Source organism: Nicotiana tabacum, chromosome 21 (genome assembly GCF_000715075.1).
Source record: "Nicotiana tabacum cultivar K326 chromosome 21, ASM71507v2, whole genome shotgun sequence".
Classification (NCBI taxonomy): Eukaryota; Viridiplantae; Streptophyta; class Magnoliopsida; order Solanales; family Solanaceae; genus Nicotiana; species Nicotiana tabacum.
In genome coordinates, this window is record NC_134100.1 from 19,788,639 (window position 1) to 19,814,422 (window position 25,784).

Consider the following 25,784-nt stretch of genomic DNA (forward strand, 5'->3'; position numbering starts at 1 on the left):
GCTGATTTCTGGGAGGTGGAGCTGGGCCTCGGTTGGCTTGTTGTGGTGGATGGTTATAAGGTTGGGCATTCATGACCATATAAGGTTGATGAGCATATGCCGAATTTGAATGGGGGTAATAGTGTTGTGGGGCTCTTTCCGGAAAATGGGGCCTGGGATGACGATACTCCCTTGCTTCAGAGGCTGCCATAGTCGTTTCTTCTTTCTTCTTCCCCCTTGTTGTTCCTCCAGACCCACTTTGGACGGCCTGGGAGGTTGCCCTTATGGCTGCTTGACTCAAAATCCTTCCCGTTTTCAAACCGTTCTTCCACCATCTCTCCAATCTTGATCGCTTCCGCGAATGGCTTACCCATGGCCGACATCATGTTCTAGAAATAGTCAGACTCTTGAGCCTGGAGAAAGGTAGTGACCATTTCCACTTCATCCATGGGAGGCTTCACTCTCGACGCCTGTTCACGCCACTTAATAACATACTCTCTAAAGCTTTCCGAAGGCTTCTTCTTCAAATTCGACAGAGAGTTTCGGTCTGGCGCAATGTCGATGTTATACTGGAATTGTTTTACAAAATCTCTGGCGAGATCATCCCATATATGCCATCGGGACATTTCCTGATCCATATACCATTCCGAAGCTATCCCTACTAAACTTTCCCCAAAGTATGCCATTAGCAGTTCTTCTTTTCCGCCGGCTCCCCGCAATTGGTTGCAGTATTTCTTAAGATGTGCAATGGGGTCACCGTGCCCATCGTATTTCTCAAACTTGGGGGTCTTGAAACCCGTTGGCAGGTGTACGTGAGGAAACATGCATAGGTCGGCGTAAGAGACGCTCTTTTGCCCGCTCAATCCTTGCATATTCTTCAGACTTTGCTCAAGGCTTCTCATCCTTTTGGCCATCTATTTTTGTTCTACAACTCTGGGGTTCTGATCCTGCCCTAGTACAAGCTCGCACTGAGGCGGTAGAGGATTAGTACTGGTGGCGAACCTAGTTGGTTCCATTGAGAACGACGGTGCTTGGAATGTAAAAGAGGATGAGTCAAGGCTTGGCTTGTACGTGGCAGGCTGTGCCGTAGCTGGGCAAGGCGATGCAGTAAAGATGTTCACGCTTGCATCAGTGGCCGTCATTCGGGGATGAGGCTCAGAAGGTGATCCTGCAGAGAAGGCGGAGGTGGCCGGGTACCCAAATGGGGTAGCAGGGTAATTTATGGGGACATTAGAAGTCCCACTTGACCTGGAGAATAGTTCAGGGAATCCGGGGACGACACTTGGCGGCTCTTTTCCCATTGTTCCAGTCATCCAGCATTTCCAACATGCGGAGCCGTAGGATCCTATTTTCCTCCGCAGTTGCGGATTCAGGTGTGAGGACGGCTGAGATTGAGCTCTCCTCAGAGACGGGGACTGTTTGCAATGGAATTTCCGAAGACATTTCCACACTTCCTTTTGACCTGGTGAAGTAAGTGTGAGTACTGCTTCTGGTCCTAACAACAGGTAGTTGAACACCTCTCCTTGACCTCGTGAAGTATAAGTGCGAGGCCAGACTTTCACCAAACCAACCGTCTTTTCAAAAACCCTGGGAAACTGCTCAATGACAAACGCACGGTTAATTTTGCAGCAAATAATAGATAGTTAATCTCACGTTGGGCATGATGCACCTATGCAGTTAAGTGGATTACTATATGTTTGCTACGAGAGCATGCGTCATTCCGGCATTTTTCTCTTATTAGTCTTTCCCCCTCTTTTTTTTCTTTTCTTTTCTTTTCTTTTTCTCTTTTGTTTTCCTTTTATTTTATTTATTATATATATATATATATATTTTATTTTTGTAGTAAAAGAAATGCGACCGGATCCGATGAGGATTGCCTACGTATCACGTGCCTACGTGAATCAGATCATTACGTAGTTCGAACAACACAAATGAGCGTGAAAGAAGCAAACTCTTTATTATTGAAGCAGTCTATTACAAACTACATTCTGCAAAAATCAAACTTTGAAAAATAAACCTAAACTCAAAAATAGACTAAAAAATCACCATGATGGAAAAACAAACAGAAGACGCTAAGATACAGGCTTGACTTATGAGTGCATTATAGTTTTGAAAATTGGTGTCCGCGGGGCGTCGTTCGGCCTCGCCGCGGTCCTAGGCGTGAGATCCCTCTCAAGTTGCTCCAGCTCGTGCATAGTCTGCTTGACATAACCCATTACTGCTGAGAGGACGGTAGCGCTGGACATGTTCTCACATCGTAGACATCGTCTGGTGACGGCATGGGCAATGGCCTTGATCCTATCTCTGGTTTGCTTCTTCTCTAGGAGTAGGTGCTTTATCTGATCACCACACGTCTTGAATACCTGTGAGTCCTGTATGTGCTGATCCCTCAACTGCCGCACTTCTTCCTCCATTTGGGCCAACAAGTCGTAACAGTATCTATTCTCCATTTGGAAATCCCTGGCCTGCTTAACTGCTTTAAACTCAAGTGTAGCCATCTCCCTCTTTATTTTGGAAACGGCCTTCTCGTGGTCACGTTTTGATTGGTTCAAACATCGGCGATGCTTATCTACTCTTGTTTCCCACCGTGCCTTGAACTCTGTCATGACCTTTTCGGATTCTTCTAACCTGTCTCGCCATTCCGTGATCTCTCTTTTCAGACCCTTTATCAACCGCTGGTCTGATTGACTTTTGGGTTGCTCATCAAGAGACAATCTCAATTTTTGGACTTGGGCCTTAAGTTCTTCATTCTCTTGGATCAACCTATTCTTTTCGCTTCGATCCGCTGCGATTTGTACGCTGTTATCGAATTTTAAACTATCTATTTGTAACTTCAAATCGCCAATCTCTGCTCGATAACCCTTCTCTTTTGCTAACCAGTTCCATTGCCCTTGGGATGATTCTACGAAATCTTTGAGATGCGGCCTCTTAGCCGGTCTTTCGTAAGACAGGCTACCTCTAAACCAAGCGTGATATACTGGGGCGACTTCTCCTTTTGCCGTATCGATCACACAAGTGTTTGCTGTCAGATGTTGGCATTCACTCCAGATTTGGCGAACTTCTTCTTCAGGGAAATGACCGTTCGGACTGATTTCAATCACTTGGGTACTCAAATCTTCATCTTTCGGTACCACTTGGTACCTCCCAAGTTGCCTCAAAACCCGATACGGTGCATAGGGTTGGATACTTTTCAGTCCCATCAACAGAAAGTGAGGCCGGGTTGCCGGCATGTATATGATTTCCTCGATAGGTGACCATCCGAGCGTCCATTGGATTTGGCTGGCATTGAGAGTTCGGAGAAATGAGGTCCATGATGTGACTCCCTCAGGTAAATTAAGACCTTTGATTCTCGTGTAGAATTCTCTAACACAAGTTTTCTCTGGCGAACCATAACCCAAAAGTGAGGAGCGATGGCATAAATGATCGGTCATCCACATTTGCAACAGTAGGTTACATCCTTCGAAGAAGTCACCCCTGGCTCGACAAACAGTGAGAGCCCGGAAAATGTCAGCCATAATCATAGGCGCCAGAGTACTTTTATCTTGGGTAAGCAAAGTACTGACAACCCCAGTTATTCTTAGATCGATGTTGTCGTCCTTCCTCGGGAACACTATAAGACCTAAGAAGGCCGTCATGAAAGCCAATTGCCTGTGTTCGTCCCATTTTTGCCGGTTGCCTTTACTACATAGTTTGAAATCCGGCTTATTGAACCCGCCCTCATGACCGTATCTAGCATACATGAGATGGAGACTGCAGAAGCCTTTGGCAAGATCTGGATGGTGAAATGTTCGGGGTATTTTCAGAAAATCCAAAAATCGGTGTACCGTGACGGCCCTAGGTGCAATCAAGTACTTGAACCTTAACGGAGCTTCATCACCCCCAATGTATCCCGCTATTTCCTCCAGCGTCGGGGTGAGTTCGAAGTCTGAAAAATGGAATACATTGTGCGCCGAGTCCCAGTAAGTGACCAATGATCTGATAATATCACCCCGAGGCTGAATGTCTAGTAAATCCGGGAGATTTTTCAGGTATTTCCTCACTTTGCCTTGCCCCTCTTTGCCTAAGTCGTTCCACCATAATTGCAACTCAAAAGGGATCTTGGTCATTATTGAAAACGATTCATTTTGTATCGTGCTCATCCTGCACATTTATTTAGGGTGATAACTTTATTAGATTCAAAAATTAAAATTATCTAGATTTTTTGCAAAAAACGGGAGGTTGGACCCGCCGAGGGTTGCCTACGTATCTCACCCCGTGCGAGAATCAAACCGGCGTAGTTCGGTCATATCGTGAATAGAGAAAATCAAATAAACCTAGCAATCAAGAATAAGTATTATTTTTATTGTTTTTTTTTTTGGAGAAAGATAAATACTAAAAAAAAATAATTTTTTTTTGCAATATTTGGACTATTAGTCCGAATTTATAAAAGGGTACTACAAAAGAAACAACACATTTTTTGAATTATGAGTTTTCCATTTTTTTTATTTTTTATTTTTTGAAATAAATACCCTTTTTTTTTCTTAAAAAGAAAAGAACAATTTTTATATTTTTTTTTTATGAATCAAACTAAAAGACAACTTTTGGTTTTATATATATTTTTTTTAGAAAAATTCCGACGAGGTTTCGACACTACTAGGACATTGGTTTTATTTTTCCAAAATAAGTAATTATCTCCCTACGCTGCTATTTTTCTTTTTTTTTTTAGAAACCGGTCAGCATGCGGAACCGAAGCAAATAAATGCGCAAAACAAATAGGATGCAGCAAGTTGGTCTTTTCATTTCAGGTTGCTTGTCCTAGACGGACCCAACCCCTGTGTTGAGCCCCCTAAGTCAAATGCAACATGATGCAAATAAGCGTTCCTACTAGGGATCTGGCATGAAGTCGAGTTATACTAGGTTTAAACCTTGGTATTTGTTCTAGACTGTGTACCCGAGCGGACAACTCGAGTCGAGGAGGGGCAACTTACCGAGAACCAAAAGGCCGTCCGGCTTCGTAACTTATCCGTCCTCTTTCTTATTTCGGGCATTGACACTAACAGAATAGGGAGTCTCGACCAGCGAGCTTCTCCCCGGAGGTAAGAAGAGAAAGGTTTCGGCACAGTTTATATACAGTTCAGATAATATCAAAGCGGTAAAAGACAACATTTAGCACATTATGCAAAAACATGTAATAAAGGTCAGATAATAAAGCCAAATATAACAATTATTCTAAGCTCGAATTCTTGAACCCTGAACCAGTGGTTCTGGGTCAATCATCCCCAGCGGAGTCTCCAGAGCTGTCACACCTCCCATTTGCGCGCCCGCCCCCGAAGGGTAAGATGCGCGGGTGGAGTTTTTCCAATTTAAGTGACAATATTCGAAATGGGATTATTTATTTAATTCAGAGTCGCCACTTGGGAAAGGTTTGGATTTTGGTGTCCCAAGTCACCGGTTTATCTTGAATCCCAAATCGAGGAGATTTTCGACTTTTCCAAATGAAGTCTGCGAACCAGAAATTCTAAGTAAGGAATTCTGTTGACCCGAGGGAAGGTGTTAGGCACCCTCGAATCCCGTGGTTCTAGCACGGTCGCTTAAATTGTTATAATGGCTAAATATCTGATTTAAATACATGTTGTGACTTATGTGCTTTTATTAAGTTTTAACCGCTTTTATTATTATCATTTATTTTACAGAATTGCAACGTCGTGAAAATGCATATCGAACCACGCCACAATCAATGCACCCGTAGTTGTTAACACATTTTTGACTCCGTTGAGACTTGGATTTGGGTCACATCAATGTGCACCCGATTTTAAGAATATAATTTACTTAAACCGTGCCTAAAGAGTCTAACGCGTTATTATTTTGTAGAAAAGCCATGAAATTTATTAAATGGCCTATCTTGAGTTCTAGATAATTATCATGGTTATTTATGGAGGGCCCCGCAATTGTTACACTTTTATTTGGCGAGGCTCATCTCTATTTTTAGAAAAGATATCCTAAAGTGGCTACATTTCTAATGCATTTGTCTCTAAAACTAGAAGAAAAGGTACGTGCTAATTCAACTATAGGCTTTTGCCTAATTCGGATTCTTATCAATTTCTGATTGATTATTTACAAAGTGGAGGGATGTCATAACTCATGAAACATACTTTAATTGGGCAAAGAAATTACACTCGAGATTGACCCAACATTATACTTGTGTCCAAACGTTTCTTGAATTGAAATTTACTAGACTGATTGGGGCCGAATTAAAGGAATTAACTACTAGGCATTGTCACTAATGGGATTTGAACATAATATTATGTACTGCCTAACGAGTTATGATAAAAGAAAACTAAAATGAACAAAGAAACATTTGTGTAAGGTGGAAATTTCTATTCTATGCATGTCGTTCAGTTGAACGGGAATCCTAGTCAAAATCTATACTAATTCTCCATGCCCTCTCTGTATTGTGTCATTACATTTTTGTACCAGCAAACAACTACAAACTAAGAAGCTAGAGGCTAAACTTGGTTGAGTATTATCTAACTAATCTTTCATTACTGAATCACACTAATCAATTTATACAATCTGAAGTCAGTATATCACAAACATTTACAAAACAGATATCTAAATCTTCTTCAGGAAACTCCTTTCATTTCATGCTTTTGAATTGTTACAGTTAACACCAAAGTTGGGTTTGAAATGTGTACCTGGAAACACTGAAAATGCAAAGGAGAAGAAGAAAAAGATAGGGAAATCAGCAGCAGCAAGAAACAAAATAGCAGCAGCAGCAGGGCAAGATAGCAGCAGGCAAGGCAATATAGCAAGAAGCAGGCTCGAGTGCAGAAATGCAACTATGGCCAACAGAAAGCAATAGCCAAATAACAGCAAAACCCAGTGGAGTAGAATCAGAACTCCAGACAGACCAAAACAGTGGTAAACCAATGAAGACACTCGACTAATAGACACAACTGGAATTTCAAAAAATCAGAATTGATTTGAACAAGTTGAACAATTGAAACCCAATAATAATAGGAGGAAAAAGTTTTTGATTGTTGGTTGTATCCCTTCTATCCCTTAATCTCTCTCTATCTATGTGTATCTGTTTTGTATGTATTTCAGCTCTCCTTTCCGAACTCCTCACAGTGTGTGTATTTTTCTTTTTCAGTTCTGATTCTCCCTCTGTATATCTCTGCCTCTATTCTGTCCCAGGTTCCCCTGCTTTTATAAGCCTCAAAACTATCCCTTTTAACAGCCTGTTTTCAGAATATCCCAGTACCCCTCCCATGTGCCTTCCATTTTCAATTCCAACTTTAGCTAATTAAATATTAAACCCCATCAACATTCCCTGGCAGATTTAACTTTTACAAGGTTTAAATACTTCTTTAAACTAAAGCAAAGTATGGGCATAGGATGTATCTGGCAGCATATGCTGTCAAATTGTTTAAAACTTAAAAGCCTTCTTAATGCAGAAAAACAGGCTGTGCACAAGGCACATGAGGTGCACCAATGCACATGCTGTGCACGAGTGCACATGCCTTCCAATTCAGAATTTAAACATAAACAATCCTTTTTACATTAACTGATCAATTCAAACAATCTATAAATAAGCAAAACTGGTTCTTAATCGACTCAAGGCAAATGTTCATCAGAAGCAAATCGATTTACTTTGTTCAGACAGTTGAAACTAATTGACGACACATGTCTACTCGACTATATTAGCATTAACATACACAAACGTAGCCAAAAATCAGACATTCAGAAGTATGGGACCCATGACTCGACTTATACTGATTAAAACAGAATTGTACTTCGAGGAGTTAGTTAGTCAGTACAAATTTGAAATACAACCAATACACATGCCTTATCAGAATAGGAGGGGAGGGGTTTAGACAAACACAGAGGTTTAAGCATAGTGGACAAACAAAATTGATAAAATCAAAACAAATATGAACAGACTTTTAAAAACAAATCACACGGAATAAAACAAAAATAAAGAAAAGAAAACAAGGCTCACCTCAAATCTTTTTAAGGAACAAAATCAGAAAAATCCACTGGTGTTTGAACAGACCTTCTTTAAGGTTGAATGGACTTTTAAACGAAGTGTTTCTCGGATGAGAAACACCTCGATTAAGGTCCATTAGACCTTAATCTCTTCGGTTTGAACAAAGCACGGAACATGCACAGGGAAAACTAGAGTTCAAAAACTTAGATCTGGGATTCGTGTTTCCCTGGTTAGATTCGGACCAAACCAAGTATGGTTTGGTCACGAGGAGGGTCCGGGGAGTGTCTGGTATGAAACTGGGGTTGGTTGGGTTAGATCGAGTTTTGACTCGAATCTTCAAATGAAGATTCGAGGACCTGGGGGTGATTTGAACCAAACGGTTGACAGGTCTATGTTCAGGGTGGTGAGGAGGTTCTATGGTGTTCAAGTGGAGGTCACCGGCGTTCAGGCCGCCGGGTTTCTGGTGAAGGTGTGCAGGGGCGGCTAGGGTTTGAAGGGGATGGGTTCGGTGAAGACGAAGGCAGGGGTGTTAGCTAGGGGGGGCAGGGTATGGTGAAGGGCTTATATAGTTAGTGGGTGGGTGAACCTCGACCGTTAGATCAATCTAGATCTACGGTCTGGATCTGAAGGCTTAAATGGAACGGTGTCGTTTTGAGGGTTTGGGTTCGGTCCGGGTGAGACGGGTCGGGTTTGTTAGTGGGTACGGGGTGTGAGATCTTGGCCGTTGGATCAGTTTGGTTTGAATGGTTGAGATGGATCGGCCTTGAAACGACGTAGTTTTGGTATTAAACTACGTCGTTTTGTGTCCTGGGGTGGGCTGTTCGGACTGGGCTCCAGATTTTGAAATGGGCACGGCCCAAATTCATTTTACAACAAATTTTGTCTTCTTTTTCTTTATTTCTAATTTCCTAAATACACAAACTAATTAAATAAAACCAAGCACCACTAATTAACACTTAACATATTTATTTCCCGCGGATAAAATGTTAAAAGTAGGCAAAATTAAACACGGCAACAAATCAGGACAAAAGAAAAAATGCGTATTTTTGTAATTTTCCATCTAACAAACGGGTCATGGTTTAAATTACGCATGACACATACATTTTTAATTCTTTTGGAGCGATTGTCGCGTAAAACAAAAATCACGTGCTCACACTTTGGATGTTCAAGCTTTGGCCAATCTATTCGTAAGGTTGGATGTATCTGAGCCCAGCGGTGTGCTAGCTTGCACAGTTGCTCGTTCTTCATTATTGGAGCGTATCCGTGATCGGCAGTATGATAATCCTCATTTGTGTGTCCTTAGAGATACAGTGCAGTGCGGAGGTGCCAAGCAGGTTACCTTAGATGATGATGGAGTTTTGAGATTTCAGGGTCGCGTTTGTGTGCCTAATGTGGATGGGCTTGGAGAGTTGATCTTAGATGAGGCCTATAGTTCCCGGTACTCTATTCATCCGGGTGCCGTGAAGATGTATTAGGATTTGCAGTAGCATTATTGGTGGCGTAGAATGAAGAAGGACATCGTTGCATATGTGGCTCGGTGTTTGAATTGTCAGCAGGTTAAGTATGAGCATCAGAGGCTAGGTGGTTTATTTCAGAGGATTGAGCCTCCCGAGTGGAAGTGGGAGCGGATCACTATGGACTTTGTTGTTGGACTCCTACAGACTTGGAGGAAGTTCGACGTAGTATGGGTCATTGTTGATAGGCTGACCAAGTCAGCGCATTTTATTCTTGTGGTAGTCTCTTATTCATCTGAGAGGTTAGCTGAGATCTATATCCGGGAGATTGTTCGTCTTCAAGGTGTGCCTGTGTCTATCATTTCGGACCGAGGTACGCAGTTTACCTCGCGTTTTTTGAGAGCAGTTCAGCGAGCGTTGGGCACACAGGTTGAGTTGAGTACAGAATTTCATCCTCAGATGGATGGACAGTCCGGGCGGACTATTCAGATTTTGGAGGATATGCTCCGAGCTTGTGTCATCAACGTTAGAGGTTCGTAGGATCAGTTTTTGCCTTTAACAGAGTTTGCCTACAACAACGGCTACCAGTCGAGTATTTAGATGGATCCTTATGAGGCTTTATATGGTAGACGGTGTCGGTCTCCGGTTGGATGGTTTGAGCCGGGAGAGGCTCGGTTGTTGGGTACGGATCTGGTTTAGGAGGCCTTGGACAAGGTCAGAATTATTCAGGATAGGCTTCGTATAGCTCAGTCCAGGCAAAAGAGTTATGCAGACCGCAAGGTTCGAGATGTGGCTTTTATGGTCGGTGAGCGGGCATTGCTCCGAGTGTCGCCTATGAAGGGCGTGATGAGATTTGGGAAGAATGGCAAGCTTAGCCCTAGGTTCATTGGCCCGTTTGAGATTCTTGATCGAGTAGGAGAGATGGCTTATAGACTTGCGTTGTTGCCGAGCTTATCAGCTGTGCATCCAGTGTTTCATGTGTCCATGCTTCGGAAGTATCACGGCGATCCATCCCACGTGTTAGATTTTAGTACTGTCCAGTTGGACAAGGACTTATCTTATGAGGACGAGCCGGTGGCTATTATAGACTAGCAAGTTCGCCAGTTGAGATCGAAGAGTTTTCCTTCTGTTCGTGTTCAGTGGAGAGGTCAGCCTCTTGAGGCATCGACCTGGGAGTCTGAATCCGATATGCGGAGTCGTTATCCCCATATTTTCCCCGACTTAGGTACTTCCTTCTTCTGTCCGTTCGAGGACGAACGGTTGTTTTAGAGGTGGAGAATGTGATGACCTTAAATTCCACATTCTGAGGCCTTAAAACCCTCCCTTAGCACCACCTCGATTTGTGTGGGCAGTCCGGGCGTGTAGCCGGAAAGCTTAAATGTGAAAATCTGTGAAAAATAATAAGTTTTGACTGTAAAATGAATAAATTTGACTTTGGTCAACTTTTTGGGTAAACGGACTCAGACCCGTGATTTGACGGTCCCGGAGGGTCCGTAGGAAAATATGGGACATGGGTGTATGCCCGAAATCGGATTCCGAGGTCCCAAGCCCGAGAAATGAATTTTTAAAGAAAATTGTTTTCTCAAATTGTTTAAAGAAATTTGAAATGAAATTTGCTTAGAACATGATGATATCGGGCCCGTATTTTGGTTCCGGCGCCCGGTACAGGTCTTATATATGATTTAAGATGTTTCTGTGGAATTTGGTGAAAAACGGATGTCATTTTACGTGATTCGGACTTAAATTGCAAAATTGATGTTTAAAGAAGTTTTGAGAAAATTTCATTGATCTCGAGGTTTAATTTGATGCTCATGATGTTATTTTTGTGATTTGATTACACGAATAAGTCCGTAGGATATTTTTGAGGTTTTGTGTGCACTTGGTTTGGAGTTCCGAGGGCTCGGGTGAGTTTCGGGTAGGTTCTAGGATGTTTTAAGCTTAAAACCAGAAGTTGCAAGCCTCTGAACCCGCCAGTGCGGTCCGCGGTCGGCCTTGTGCGGTGCGCGGTGTAGGGCTGTGCGGCCGCAATCGACTTTGTGTGTTTTGCACAGGGGCGCTGCTGTGCGACCGCAATCTACTTTGTGTGGCCCGCACAGGGCACTGGACTACAGTATCCTCAGGAAGGGCTGTGCAGCCACAGTCCATCTGAGAGTGGTATAAATAGACGGGATTTCCAGTTATTTTCATTTTATAAAACCCCATAAACATAAGAGGCGATTTTTCAAACAACCTTTCTTCTCCAAATCAATTGTAAGTCATTTTTAACTAGTTTTCTTCAATCATTAACATTTTTTAACATGATTTCAACTTCAAATCAATGATTTTCATGGGGGAAATTGTGTGTTTTGGGTAGAACCTAGGTTTTTCAAAAATTGGGGATTTGGACCTCGATTTGAGGTTCGATTTCAAAGCAAATTACATATTTGAATTCGTGGGGGAATGGGTAATCGGGTTTTGGTTTGAACCTTGGGTTTTGACCACATGGGCCCGGGGGCGATTTTGACTTTTTGGGTAAAACTTTGGAAAACTCATTTTCATGCATTCAAATTGATTCATTTAGCGTTTATTGATGTAATTAAGTAACTTGTGGCTAGATACGAGCAAATTGGTGGAGGAAGCAAGAGGTAAAGCTATAATTGAAACTTGAGTTGTGTTCGAGGCATCGAGGTAAGTGTTTGGTCTAAACCTTATCTTGAGGAATTAGGAGTTGTGTCTTATTTGCTACATGTTAATTGTGGAGTACGACGTATAGGCATGGTGATGAGTATCTATACACTGGTGTCAAGCATGCCCGTGAGTCTTGTATTAGAATTGTTATGACTTCGTTGTGGTTTAATGCGCTTCATATGTTATTATCACCATTGTTCCCTTGCCGGGATGTTTGTTTGATATAAATGATTCCTTGCCGAGATGTTTGTTTTGATAGTATTGCGCCCTTGCCGGGATGTTGTTGAAATATCATTTTTCCCTTGCCGGGAAGTTGTTATATTACTCTTGTTCCCTTGCCGGGATTCCTTGTGATTATTGTTGGCTTGTAACTGGGAGCGGGTGGTATGCCTACCATAAGATATAATGAAATTGGAGCGAGTGGTACGCCTACCACAAGATATAATGAAATGGGAGCGGGTGGTACGCCTTCCGCAAGATATAATGAAATGGGAGCGGGTGGTACGCCTACCACGAGATAAATGAAATGGTAGCGGGTGGCACGCCTGCCACTAGATAATGAAATGGGAGTGGGTGGCACGCCTGCTACGAGATACAGGAAACGGGATCGGGTTGCACGCCTGCAACAAGATGTAAAAAGAAAGTGAAATCTGCCTTTGTTTTCCTTATTCTTGTTAGTGGTTGGATTTTCATTCCCTTGTAATTCTCTTGATATTCTGTTTTTACCAGTTATTCCCCCGAAGCATGTTTTCTCCCCTCCCATCTTTACTTGTTTATTCATGCTTTACTTTCCGTTGTATATTATATAACTGCATAGGTTTATTTGGTAGTCTGGTCCTAGCCTCGTCACTACTTCGCCGAGGTTAGGCTAGGCACTTACCAGTTGTGCTGATGCTACACTCTGCACTCTGTGCAGATACCGGAGCAGCATTGGATCAGTAGCTTGGGAGCCAGCCTTCAGTCCACAGAGATTCCGAGGTAGTCCTGCAGGCGTCCGCAGGCCCATCGTCTTTGCTATCTATTATCATGTTCTGTTATCACTTGTATCCGCGATAGACTATGTTTCTTTCTTTCAGACAATTGTATGTAGTAGTCATAGACGGTCCGTGAATGTTATGACACCAGTTTCTAGGTAGAGGCATATGTTGATTTCCGTATTATTTTGGTTTATTTTGTCTAAGTCTTCTGCTTAATCTCATATTCCGATGTTATTTAAATGTCTGTCGCTTGTTAATATAAGTTGTAAAAAGGATTAAACCAAAAGATTTAAAGATTCCTAATTTCGTGGCTTGCCTAGCTTCTACGAGTAGGCGCCATCACGACTCCCGAGGGTGGAAAATCCGGGTCGTAACATCAGAATTTGGTGTGAATCTCGTATTTTGACCAATCAAGCCTGTGGTTAACTTTTTCAATTAGTTAAAGATTGAACTTTTTTCACTCGTGGGTAGTTTCTAAAGCTTGTTTTGAAATGCTTGAACTATATTTGGCTAGATTCGATTGGTTTGGAGGCTTATTTTAAAGGAAATGTCGTGGTTGATCATTTGGTTGCAAAAAGAGGTGAGTGTCGTAGTTAACCTTGACTTGAAGGAATTAGGACTTGATTGAAAATTTTGCTTATTAATTTATGTGTGGGGACGACATATATGCAAGGTGACGAGGGTATATACGTTATCATGGGTTAAGCATGCGGGGCGGGCTACTTTGTTGTTGTCCTCAATTATTTCATGCCTTCTTTTTATTCCATGTTACTACGTGTTAAATGCTTTAATTGTTATTTGCCCTTACTTACTAAATTCATGTTTTGTTCATTGCATGCCTTAATTTTCTATATATTTTATTCTAGTCGTGCCTTTATTTACTGACTATATTTACTTGCCTCATGTGTTTGTGTGTTGTTAGATAGCCACTTTTATCCGTCTTATGCCTTTAATTGTTTAATTCCTTTATTGCGTTTCATTGTGAAATATGTCGTAGTTGGTTGTAGATTTGTGCATACATGATATATATTTTGGATTAGGTTACACGTCACAACAGATATTGGTATTATTGTTTGGGATCGGGTTGCACATCGCAACAGATATTGGTATTGTTGTTTGAGATCGGGTTGTACGCTGCAACAGATATTGGTATACGTTATTTGGGATCAGGTTGCATGCTGCAATAGTATTGGTATTTTATGTATGGATAAGATTGCGCGCCACAATAGAAAAGGCATGTTATGACTGTTTTTTACTGTTATTTCTATATCTATGATGTATGTTCTAAGACCCTCTGTTATATATTTTTTGTTCCGATTTTCATGTTAATTCTTATGTTCTCTATTATGTTATTATTGTCACTTACATTCGCACAAGTTTATAGTTAATGCCTTGTTATAGACTCATCACTATTTTGTCGAAGTTAGGCTCGACACATGAGTATATGGGATTGGTTGTACTCATACTATACTTTTGCACTTCTTGTGCAGATTCTGGTGTCGGTTTGAATGGTATTTGGAGGCATTACTCGGACTGCTATTCATCCAGAGACTTGAGGTAAAGCTACACAACGTTCACAGACATTGAAGTTCCCTTCTTATCTTTGTATTGTCATTTCAGTGAGGCAGTTGTGTTTTCATTTCAGACCTTGGTTGTAGCTTTTTTAGTAGCTCATGTACTTATGATACCTGATTTCGGGATTAGACTAGACAACGTATTTGGAGTTTATTATATATATGTTTGAAGTTTTACAACCTTCTTATTAATCTTCTTTTAAAATTGTTAAATTGGATATTGTGTAGCTAATGTTGGTTTGTCTAGCAAGTGACATTAGGCTCCATCATGGCCCCGAGGTTGGTATTTTGGGTCGTGAAGTGGGTATCAGAGCACTAGGTTGCCTAGGTCTCACAATGAAACTCGTCTGAAACTCACTGTAGCCCTTCGCGCTCCAAACTAACCATGCACACAAGTGTAACAACATCATATAAACTCGCCCGGTGATCAAATCAACAAAATAACATCTCGAACTACGAATCGGACATCAAAATGCATACAATTTCAAAGATAACTCAAGAACTTCTAAAATCACAACCAAGTGTTTGAATCCTATGAAACCAACTCCGAATTGCATCAAATTTTGCAGGGAAGTTTAAAATAATAATACGGACCTATTCCAAGTCCCAAAATTATAATCTGATCCCAATAACCATAAAGTCAACTTACCGTTAAACATTGGAAAGTTTCAAACATTCAAATTGTTAAAGTTTGAAAAAAGAAGTCAAATCACCCTAGGGACCTTCGAATTTAATTTTCGGACATACGCGCAGGTCCAAAATCACAATACGAACCTACCGAAATCGTTAAAATACCGTCCGATGTCATTTATCATGAATGTTCACTGTAGTAAACTCAAATTCCATTTTAAGTCAAAAATCTCTTTTTCTTCAAAACTTTTCGGAAAAACTTTCGGGAAAAAATACGGACTGCGTACATAAATCAAGAAATATTAAATAAAGCTAATGGAAGTATCGAGACACGAAAATAAAGGCTAGCACTCAAAACGACCTATCAGCTCATCACACTAGACCATTTATGGAGCAAGTACAATGTAATCCTAATTTTAAGAAGAGTTTGATCAAGCAATTGTACTTGAAACTTTTGTTTGCGTCTCTTAGAGTGTCTTGGAAGTGTTTGATGTATAAAAATGATGGTAGACCAAAAACCAAGTTCACTGTGTGGTTACAGCTTCAAGACAAGATGCTAAAATTATATAGGTTGGTATAATGGAGTTTGAATGTGGATCAGTATTGTGTGCTATGCCAGAACCATCCTGAAACAAGAGTTCACTTGTTTATAGAATGTGACTTCACGATTAGACTGTGGAACAGATTAATGGATTGGCCCCAGAGATAAAATCATGTAGCCTGCTATCTGGGACAAGGACATGCGCTTAACTTTTAGTAAGATATCGATACTTAAGGAAATGAATAAATTGTGGGATAAATAGCGAAAGAGATAAGAAGTTTAGAATTACGAAGAAGCTTGTTTAAAATTTGCAAAATTGCAAAAATAGAAATATCTTTTTAAAATTATAGTTCCAGATTACGTTATATATATGCTTAAATAATTTCCTTTATGCATTCAAATATTTTTTTTTGATTACTTTTAGAACGTGGAAGTTAGGTTTAGTTGATTAAATTTTATGATGAAATTGAGGGTTCAACTCTCTATTTTTTCAAAAAGACCATGCTATAAAATTTGAAATCAAAAAATGTCTTCTGCTGAGGTCAATCCCAGACATCAAGGAAGAAAAATGCAGCATCACCACTACGACTGATACTGCTTTATGCCATAAAAGTCATTTTTTATATTATAGTTATGTTTTTTTTTTCATATATGTTTATATAGCCAAAAATTTCGACCAAGCGGTGTCGGATCCGCCCTTTGATTTGGGAATAACATTGGAATTAGCTAATAGCTTGTGCTAAGGGAAGAACATAAAAGCCTCATATCTTCAAAATTGTGTATTGTGTGTGTACCATCCGGATAGAGAAATCAAAGGGTATTTGAAAAGAAAATTAGAAACTGAAATGCACTGCAAGGGAGATTGCATATATTCCTTTTTTCAAGGCCCCTAACCTAGTCCTGAGTTGATTCTCCAGTGGAAAGATTTGAGATACTTTTTCTTAACCTAGCTATAAAGTAAGGGAGATTGACACTCTTCTATATAGAAAGCGAAATAGTGATAAGGACTTGCGGAAAAGTCCCTAAAAAAAGGAGGCGACTTTTCCCGGAAGAACAGAGGAGACAGTCTTGGGCGGACAGGCAAAATGGATGAGCGAAAAGTGTCATGCCATGAAGTGGAAAATAGCCATCATCTCATGTAAGATAATTAAATGCACTTCGAGGTGCTACCGAGGAACACAGCATCACATGGAGTAAAGACATTGTTGTGCACTCTTATATTTTAGATAGATCCTTTTTTATGTGAGTAAATATGCTTGATGTAGTTTGTTGATTGTTTATTCCGAGATGGCTAGATGTGTTAAAACTAGCAATGGCCTTGTAAAGATATCATTTGGTGATTAATACAAAAGTTAGTTATCAAAAAAGAAATTTTTTCAATAAGGATAAAATGAAATATTTAGAGTTATAAGAGTTTCCAAATATACAAATTAAAGGTAATTCTTTTTAGTAAAAAAATGGAAATTATCGTCGAATATGTAATAAATGGAGTGTTTATTTAATTTATTGGTGTTAATTATTGGTTTTTGATGGACGTTTTAAAATGCTTTTTTGAGACTCGTCTCTAGGCGGAGCACTATCAAAACGCTATGAGACCCACGTATGGAGTTTAGTTTTGTGAGGCTTATGTCTTAAGCGCCCAACTATACGCCTTTAACACACTTAATGCCCAACGCTCGGGACTAGCCCAACAGTTCTAACTCAAATCATGTGTCAATTTTTCTAATTAGCAATGTTAACAATCTTTACATGTAAAGAATCAAAATTTTATACTTACTCAAATAACGATTCATAGTGAGGCATATTTACTAATTGAAAATAACATTGTGGTGAAAATATAAATTGAACATTTTTCTAAAATATATAGCCAAAATTTATATTTTTACTTACTATTGGCCTTCATGTCTTAGTTTTATGTCTTTCAAAATTATTAAATTTTTATTATATTGCTATTTGAAAATAATTTTTTACTTTTTCATAAAGGAGTAATATTTTAAATTACAGCACTAGTGAAGTTTATTAATTATTAACTTTTAAGAAGGTAAAATATTTTGTTTAATAATATTTATTAATAAATTATGGTTGTCTTGTTACTTGGAAGTTAAGACGTTATATTTGATTTGTGTTTAGTAGTAACTGTATTGGAAAAAATTGACTTTACATATTGAAGTGATTGAAAGATGACGTGTCATGACACGAAGGCTGGTCAAAGAGTGATGATTAGCAAAGAGGCACGAGTCATAACAGATACGAGCAGAGGCACGAGCGGATACTCAAAAGACTTGACGCTCATACCTATTTAGATCCATAAATTAAGGAGAATGAATTTGACAGCACAAGAGAGTACAGATACAGTATTTAATAAGCATTAAATACTAAAAACGTTAGAGAATCTATATTAAATTACAATGATTATGTAACGTAACATTTAATACCTTTAATTATCTATAATGGCCTGATTATGACAAAGGCAAAACGTATATCTTAGAGATAGCTATAAAAAGGAGAAAACTGGTCATCTGTAAGGACACGAGAAATCATCTGAATATACTGATTTACTTTGTTTTCTTCTGTCTATCTTATTGTTAGCAAAATTAATTTCCCTTATTCATTTCTGATTATCAGTAAACCGAGTTCTTCTAAATTAAAGCTTTGACCGAAGTTCTACTTTTTGGTTAAACAAATTGGTTCTGTTCCAGGTATTACAACTATTCTGATAGAAATTCAAACAGGTTAAGTAGTCTTCATCTATAATTGCACCTCCGAGTCCCGTGTATTTTTTTCTTTTCAGGGAAAGGACCAAATGAGAGGAACAATCAAGTGCTCGAGACTTCATGCTTCAAAGCTCAAACACTTGGGGGACTATATAATATACATAGACATGTGTATAAGAAGGCAAAGAAGATTGGGAAATAATCAAAGTTCAAGTCTGAGAAGTTTACTCATTGAATGAGTCAAGTGCATAGCAAAGTCATGAGCTAAGACCAAAGAAAAACCTTATCATAGTTAGGGTAAAGGCAATGTATTGAAACGGGTTATAAGTAAAAACCTTGTATTCATTTTCTTTTTTGAAATTTGTTGTAAGGAAAACAGTTACGATAAAGTTATAGAAGTAAATTAAATACATGTAAGTGTTATTTAAAACTTGACAAAGTTCAAATAAAAACTGATCGAAGTTATTCCAAAAAACATGTGTATTCCTATATCTTTTATCGTACATTAATACCATTATGATGTTGAGACGTCTTCTTCATTAAGTGTCGAATATAAAAGGGCCCTCTTTTATAAAATTCATGATTAATTCAAGTAATCATGAAGTAAAAAAAAGCATTTTTGAAAAATAAAAATGTAAGATATTCAGTAAGTCCTTAAAAATAAAGGCAAGAATAAACAAAACAGAAGTTCGAACAACAACGGAAACTTCTTAATATTAAAAAGTAAAGACTAAGTATGAACTTAGTCATAAATCAAAAGTTGTTTATACAAAGCACCCCATGAAAGGTCTGGGGACTTAACATTTTCAACAAACCCTTAAAAAACACAAAGGAAGTCAAACATCATAACACTAAGAAGTTGAAGGAATTGAAGTAGGGTCATCATCAGCAGCAGACTCAACTTGACTTGAAGGAGTGGGGATATCCGTATCATCTTCAACATTTCCAGAAGCTTCAGCCACGGGAGAAGAAAAATCTTGGTTCTGTTGAGTCTTCTCAATAGTCTCTTTGATCTTGGCTAACTTAGATTCCAAGTTGAAATTCTCCTGGCTAACTTCAACAAGGGTATCATAGCGAGAATTTAAAAATGCCCAACTCACTTCAATGGCAGTTTTACCTTCAAGAATTTCGTAATATCTTTCCCAGACAGCAATTTCATTTCTTAGCTTCTTATTTTCGGCCAAGGCAGATTCATAAGAAGTTTGAAGAGAAGTGTGGGAATTTTCTAAGGAGCAAAATTTATCAGAAGATACTCGGAGGTCTTCTTGAGTTTGAGTCAGGGTCTGCACAAGTTCACCATCATATGCTTCCTTCTTATGTAAGAGAGCCTTCAACTCTGTGATCTCTTCACTTGCCTTGGAGACTTGCTCAGAAAAAGAGGTTTCGAGACGATTCTTTACTTTACCTGTTTGATTTGATGAAGCCTTTTCAACCGTCAACTCTAAAGTCAAAGCCCTTACATGCTGCTCTAAGGTACATTTACTTTCTTCTAATATTTCCATGTCAATTTGAAGACTTTTAAATTGTTCCTTCCAATTATCCGCCTCCACTTGGTAGTCACGCGCTAATTACTCTGAGAGAGAAACCCTCTTCATCATCTCTATACTAATTAGATTGACCTAAAAAATAAGTAAGGGGGAAGATGAGAACATTGAAAATAGAAAAAAGGTAAAGTAAAGTTTGGAAAAAGGGATACCTTTAAAGAAGCATGCACTATATCATTCATCAAAGTCAAGGAATTGTGGCCATCAAGTTTAGCTCTTTCAACTGGACCAATCAATGGCTTCAACCACACGTCAACTCGACCTAATTTCCTCAAAAGGTTGCCCTCAGCAGGAACTTCAATGGTAACTTGCCTCATGGCTTCACTTCTACTTGAGGAACCAACCTCAGTGTAATGAACAGTTGAAGGAGGAGGAGTCGAAGGAGGAACTGTAGAAGCAGTCAAAACAGCTTGGGGAGGAATAGTAACAGCCACGACTCGCAAGGGAGGTATCACAGAAACGAGAGTAAAAAAAGAAGCAAGGGGTGCTTCATCAGAAATCAGATCTAAATTTTCACTTCCAAACCCGCAGCTAAAAAGTTGCTCAACTAAATCATGAGCAACAGCTGGAACAACATCATCAGGAATCGTCATCGGGGCTTCAACGGACTCGGTAAGAGGAATAGAATGAGGGGAAGAGGCTTCATCATCAGAAATGATTCGTCTACGAGCTCGTGGCCTTTTTACCAAAGAACCTCCATCTTCTTCTTCTTCAGAGTCTTGGTCAACAACAACTTTTCTTTTCGATGAAAAGCCCAAAATTATCTCTTAGGCCCTTTCCAAAGAAATTCGAGAAGCTACGACCACCTCAGCACTAATACCTCGAACGACAAATCTTGATAAAAAGAAGGATTAAAATAAGATCTGGAAAAAGTAATAAAAAAAACTCTCTTACCATGAGTTTTCACTTTCCAACCAAACCGTTGGGAGAGAGCTTTCCAAGATCTACCCTCTATTGGGGTTGTATACAACAATTTTCATACCCAACTATGGAAATTAGAAATTTCATCAACAATTTCCATGGTTGCTGGAAAAGAAAGGGGAAAATTAAGATAATGATCATCAAAATTGAAGAAGAAAGGTACGAGAAAGTTATTAAAAAGAAAACTCACGTGCAAAATTCCACTTCTCAGGGAAGGGAACATTTTCATCACTCACTAAACCAACAGTGGGGGCTGCAACAAATCTGGCCTACCAGCCACGGTCTCTATCATCTTCTGGACTAACTAGAACTCTTTTGCTCCTTGCTACTAAAGTAAAAACACCTCGGCGAAAGAGTCTGGGAGAGTAAAGGTGAATTAAATAGACAAAAGTGAAAGGCACACCGGCTATGTTAGTCAAATGCCTCAAACAAGCAATAACCCTCCACACTATAGGACCAATTTGACCTAAACAGACATCGAAAAAATGACAGAATTTAAGGATAACAGGGTCAATAGCAGGTTTGAAACCTAATGTGAAAGGGTATGAATAAAAAAAAAGAAAACCCAATTAAATAAGAGGTGATTCTTTGATTCGCATTGGGAATTATGGTAGGGAAGTCATGACTCCAATGACAGTCTTTATGAACTAAAGAAATCAAACCCTCAGTGATTTGAGTTGGATAGATATTAGCACGATCCAAAGAGGACACTTGGTTTCTAAGGGATTCTCTATCATTATAGAAAGATAGTTCCACGGGAACTATTTCCTCTACTGAAGGTTCATGAAGAGGTTCAGAGGGTTCCTTACCTCTAGAAGAAGATCTTTGAGAAAAAGAACCTCTGGTTCTGGAAGAAGGACTGGAACTAGATGAAGGAAGAGGAGAACCAAGTATGGATGAAGACTCTAAATTATGTAGTCTACCTCCTCTTCTGCTCCTAGGGTTAGGGTATGATGAAGACATAATAGTACGAGGAAGAAGTAAACAAGAATTGAATATTCAGAGAACTTTATGTGAGAAAGAAAAAGGTGAAAATTATATTTATACTAAGAAGCAACCGTCAAAGGAAAAGGTGCAATGATGGAAAGGTCATAATGAAAATTGCCGCTTCGTAATTGGTGAAGCTATGAAAGAGCCTTAAAAAGTGCTGCAAAGTTGCAGAACCAATAAAAAGATGTCATGTGTAATAAGCATTAAATGGAAGTGACAATTGAAGCGTCGACTCTACAATAGCATTAATGGCGGCAAATATTCCTGCTTTAATAAAATTCACTTCCCAAATATTCGATTGATGAATAAATGGCAAGTGTGGGACTATCTGTATTGGGAAAAATTGAGTTTACATATTGAAGTGATTGAAAGATGACGTGTCATGACACGAAGGCTGATCAAAGAATGATGATTAGCAAATAGGCACGAGTCATAACAGATACGAGCAGAGGCACGAATAGAGGCACGAGCAGAGGCACAAGCGGATACACAAAAGACTCGATGCTCATACCTATTTAGATCCGCAAATTAAGGAGATTGAATCTGACAGCACAAGAGAGTACAAATACAGTATTTAATAAGCATTAAATACTAAAAACGTTAGAAAATTTGTATTAAATTACAATGATTATGAAACGTAACATTTAATACCTTTAATTGTCTATAATGGCCTGATTATGACAAAGATAAAACGTATATCTTAGAGATAACTATAAAAAGGAGAAAACTGGTCATTTGTAAGGACACGAGAAATCGTCTGAATATACTGGTTTACTTTGTTTTTTTCTGTCTATCTTATTGTTAGCAAAATCAATTTCCCTTATTCATTTCTGATTATCAGTAAACCGAGTTCTTCTAAATTAAAGCTTTGACCGAAGTTCTACTTTTTGGTTAAACAGTAACATTAACATTGTTGATTGTTTATGCTGATAAAAATATGCTAGATATTTTATTTTCTATGAGTAATCATTTGTAATTTTCTTAAATTTTTAATGTAACTTTTATATTTTGACGTTATCATGCTATTTATTAGTTTATAAATTAAAAATAGAAAAATGATTCATGGGGTCCCGCGCTCGGGACATACGCCTCACACCCCTGCCCTTTAAAACATCGGTGGAGTATAGTAAGATTGTACATTTGGATGGGGATATCCAAGTGTTTGACAACATAGACCATTTGTTTGATTTGCCAGATGTGTATCTCTATGGGGTGATGGACTGCTTCTGTGAAAAAGATTTAGAGCCATACACCACAGTGTAAGATTGGGCCCAAAACCTGCACTCGACTTAAATGCTGGCAATGAGAGGAAATTGGTAATTTTTTAACTTTATATTAGGTTTGGCAAAGGCGGTCCCAAATTATTGGCATTATATAGCCGAATAATAGAAACCTTATTTTCTTATTTACTCTTTCTCACAGTTTGCTGCCCCTGTACGCGGCTCCCCACCCTCCCTCTTCTTCTTGTTCTGCTTCCCTCTCCCTTCTTGTTCGTTGTCCCCCCTCGCCCCTCGTTCACTACTTGCCAGCAATTCCCTTTTATTTCTCTGATAATCTCTCAGTTAGTAATTCAAAATTTCCCTCTCTAGTCTTCCAAATATCTTATTCAGTTTTAGTTTGGGCAATTATATGTCAGTTTTGGCTTTTTGTGACAAAATAATGCCTTGACTAATAAGTTTAAATTAATTACATTTATTTATTTTGCTACAAAAAGTTTATCACTAATACAGTGGTATTTTTGTATAATAATCTGCTAATGTCTTGGTTGTATTTTCAAAAAAATAAATTACTTTGTGATTCAACTTCAAAACTTCGTGTTTGAAAATTCTTGCATAATATTTATGTATATTCATAAGAAATTATGTGTTATACACTAAGAATAAAAAGAAGAAAAATAAATAGAAAGAAAATAAACTTGTGGTATACATTTTGTTATACACATTATTTCATGTGTTATACACTATAATATATAAAAAAAAATACAATTATTTTTATGTTATACACTTGGATAAAGCGACAACATTAAATTATGAACAACTACATTTATAATTGTATATTTTAGATATACAAAGATGAAAATAAAGTTGTGATATACATTTTGATATACACATAGAAAACGAATAAAGTTGTGATATACATTTTAATATAAATGTTATTGTTATGATATACATTAATTGGTTGCTGATATCAATATTTATAACTAGAGCTTTTTTCTGCTAACTATGTGGCTACGTTGTTATAGCATGCTGGCATGTTTGTATTTGAGCCCCGTCTCTCCACATATGATGATCTCATGAAAACTCTCAAAGTTACTCCTCCTACTCCATTTGCTGAGCAGGTAATTAGCTTTCAAAAGCCCACAATTCTTTTTAAAAAAAAGAACTCGCAATTTTGAACTTAAATTTATATACTAATAGTTTAAAAAAAATTACACTATTAAATTACTTAAAAGATAATTATAGTTGTTAAGCAGTAGTATATTAAGGGGAATAATTAATAACCTGAAAAATAAGATTTTAAGTTAAATACTTCTTTACACTACTAAGTTACTTAAAAGATAATTATAGATAATCATTTATTATATGTAAGTTGAATTATAACTTAAGAAATAAGAGTTTAAGTTAAATACAAAAATAATGATGTAAAATGCAATTCATCAAGCTTAATATGAATAATTACGTGTAAATTTATTGCACTGGTTGTACATGTAACGACATGATCGGTCGTTTTGAGCTTTTGCACTTCGCTCGCTAGTTCTCGGGCATAACTAGCCCTGTGTGATGTATTATGACTTATGTAATTCGTTGGTTTTGGTTTTCAGGGCAATCGGAATGAATTTGGAAGGACAATTCTCAGTTTGAAGCTTAAAATCTGAAAGGTTTGACCAAGTTTTGACTTGTTAGTATATAATCTCGGATAAGAATTTTTATGATTTGGTTAGCTCTGTTAGGTCATTTGGGACTTAGGAGCGTGACAGGAATGAGGTTTTGATGTCCGGAGTAGAATTAGGCTTGATTTGGCGAAAGCTAGTTTTTGGCGATTTCCGGTAGGCAGTGAAAAATAGTCTATCTAGGTCGGAATGGAATTCCGAAAGTTGGAGAAGATTCGTAGTGTCATTTTGGATATGTGTGCAAATTTTCAAGTCAATCGGAGGTGTTTTGGATGGTTTCGACATCGTTGGTGGAATTTAGAAATTTCAGAGTTCATAGGCTTGAATTTGATGTGATTTTGGTGTTTTTGGCATTATTTTGGTGTTTCGATGGTTCGAATAAGTTTTAATGAAGTTATGGGATGTGTTGGTATATTTGGTTGAGGTCCCGGGGTCTCGGGTATATTTTGGATGCTTAAACGGGCAATTTTGGCCTTTGGGGAGCTGCTGGTTTTCTGGTGTTTTAGCAGCAGATTTCCCTTAATCGCGATCACGAGGTAATTGTTGCTATCGTGTAGAGAAAGGATTGAGGCAGGCAGGTTTCTTCTATGTGATCATGTAAGAAGGCTTGCGATCGTATAGGTTGGACACTCTTGAGCAGTACGGTCGCGTGGGTCTCCTTGCGACCGCGTAGTAGAAACGAGGGGCGCGTGAGGTGGAGCAGCTGTTCTTCGTGAACGCGTGAGGGAGTATGCGATCGCATAGATCAGTGGGTTGCAGCTTTGCGATCGCGTGGGCAAGTGTGCGATCGCAATGAGTAAAATTTGGAGGCTGTGAGTTTGTTCTTCGCGATCGCGTGGGCAGTCCCGCGATCGCAGTGTATTAATGACCTGGGCACTATTAAATAGTCAATCCGCGACCCTTCTTCATTTTTTCACCATTTTTGAACGGGATT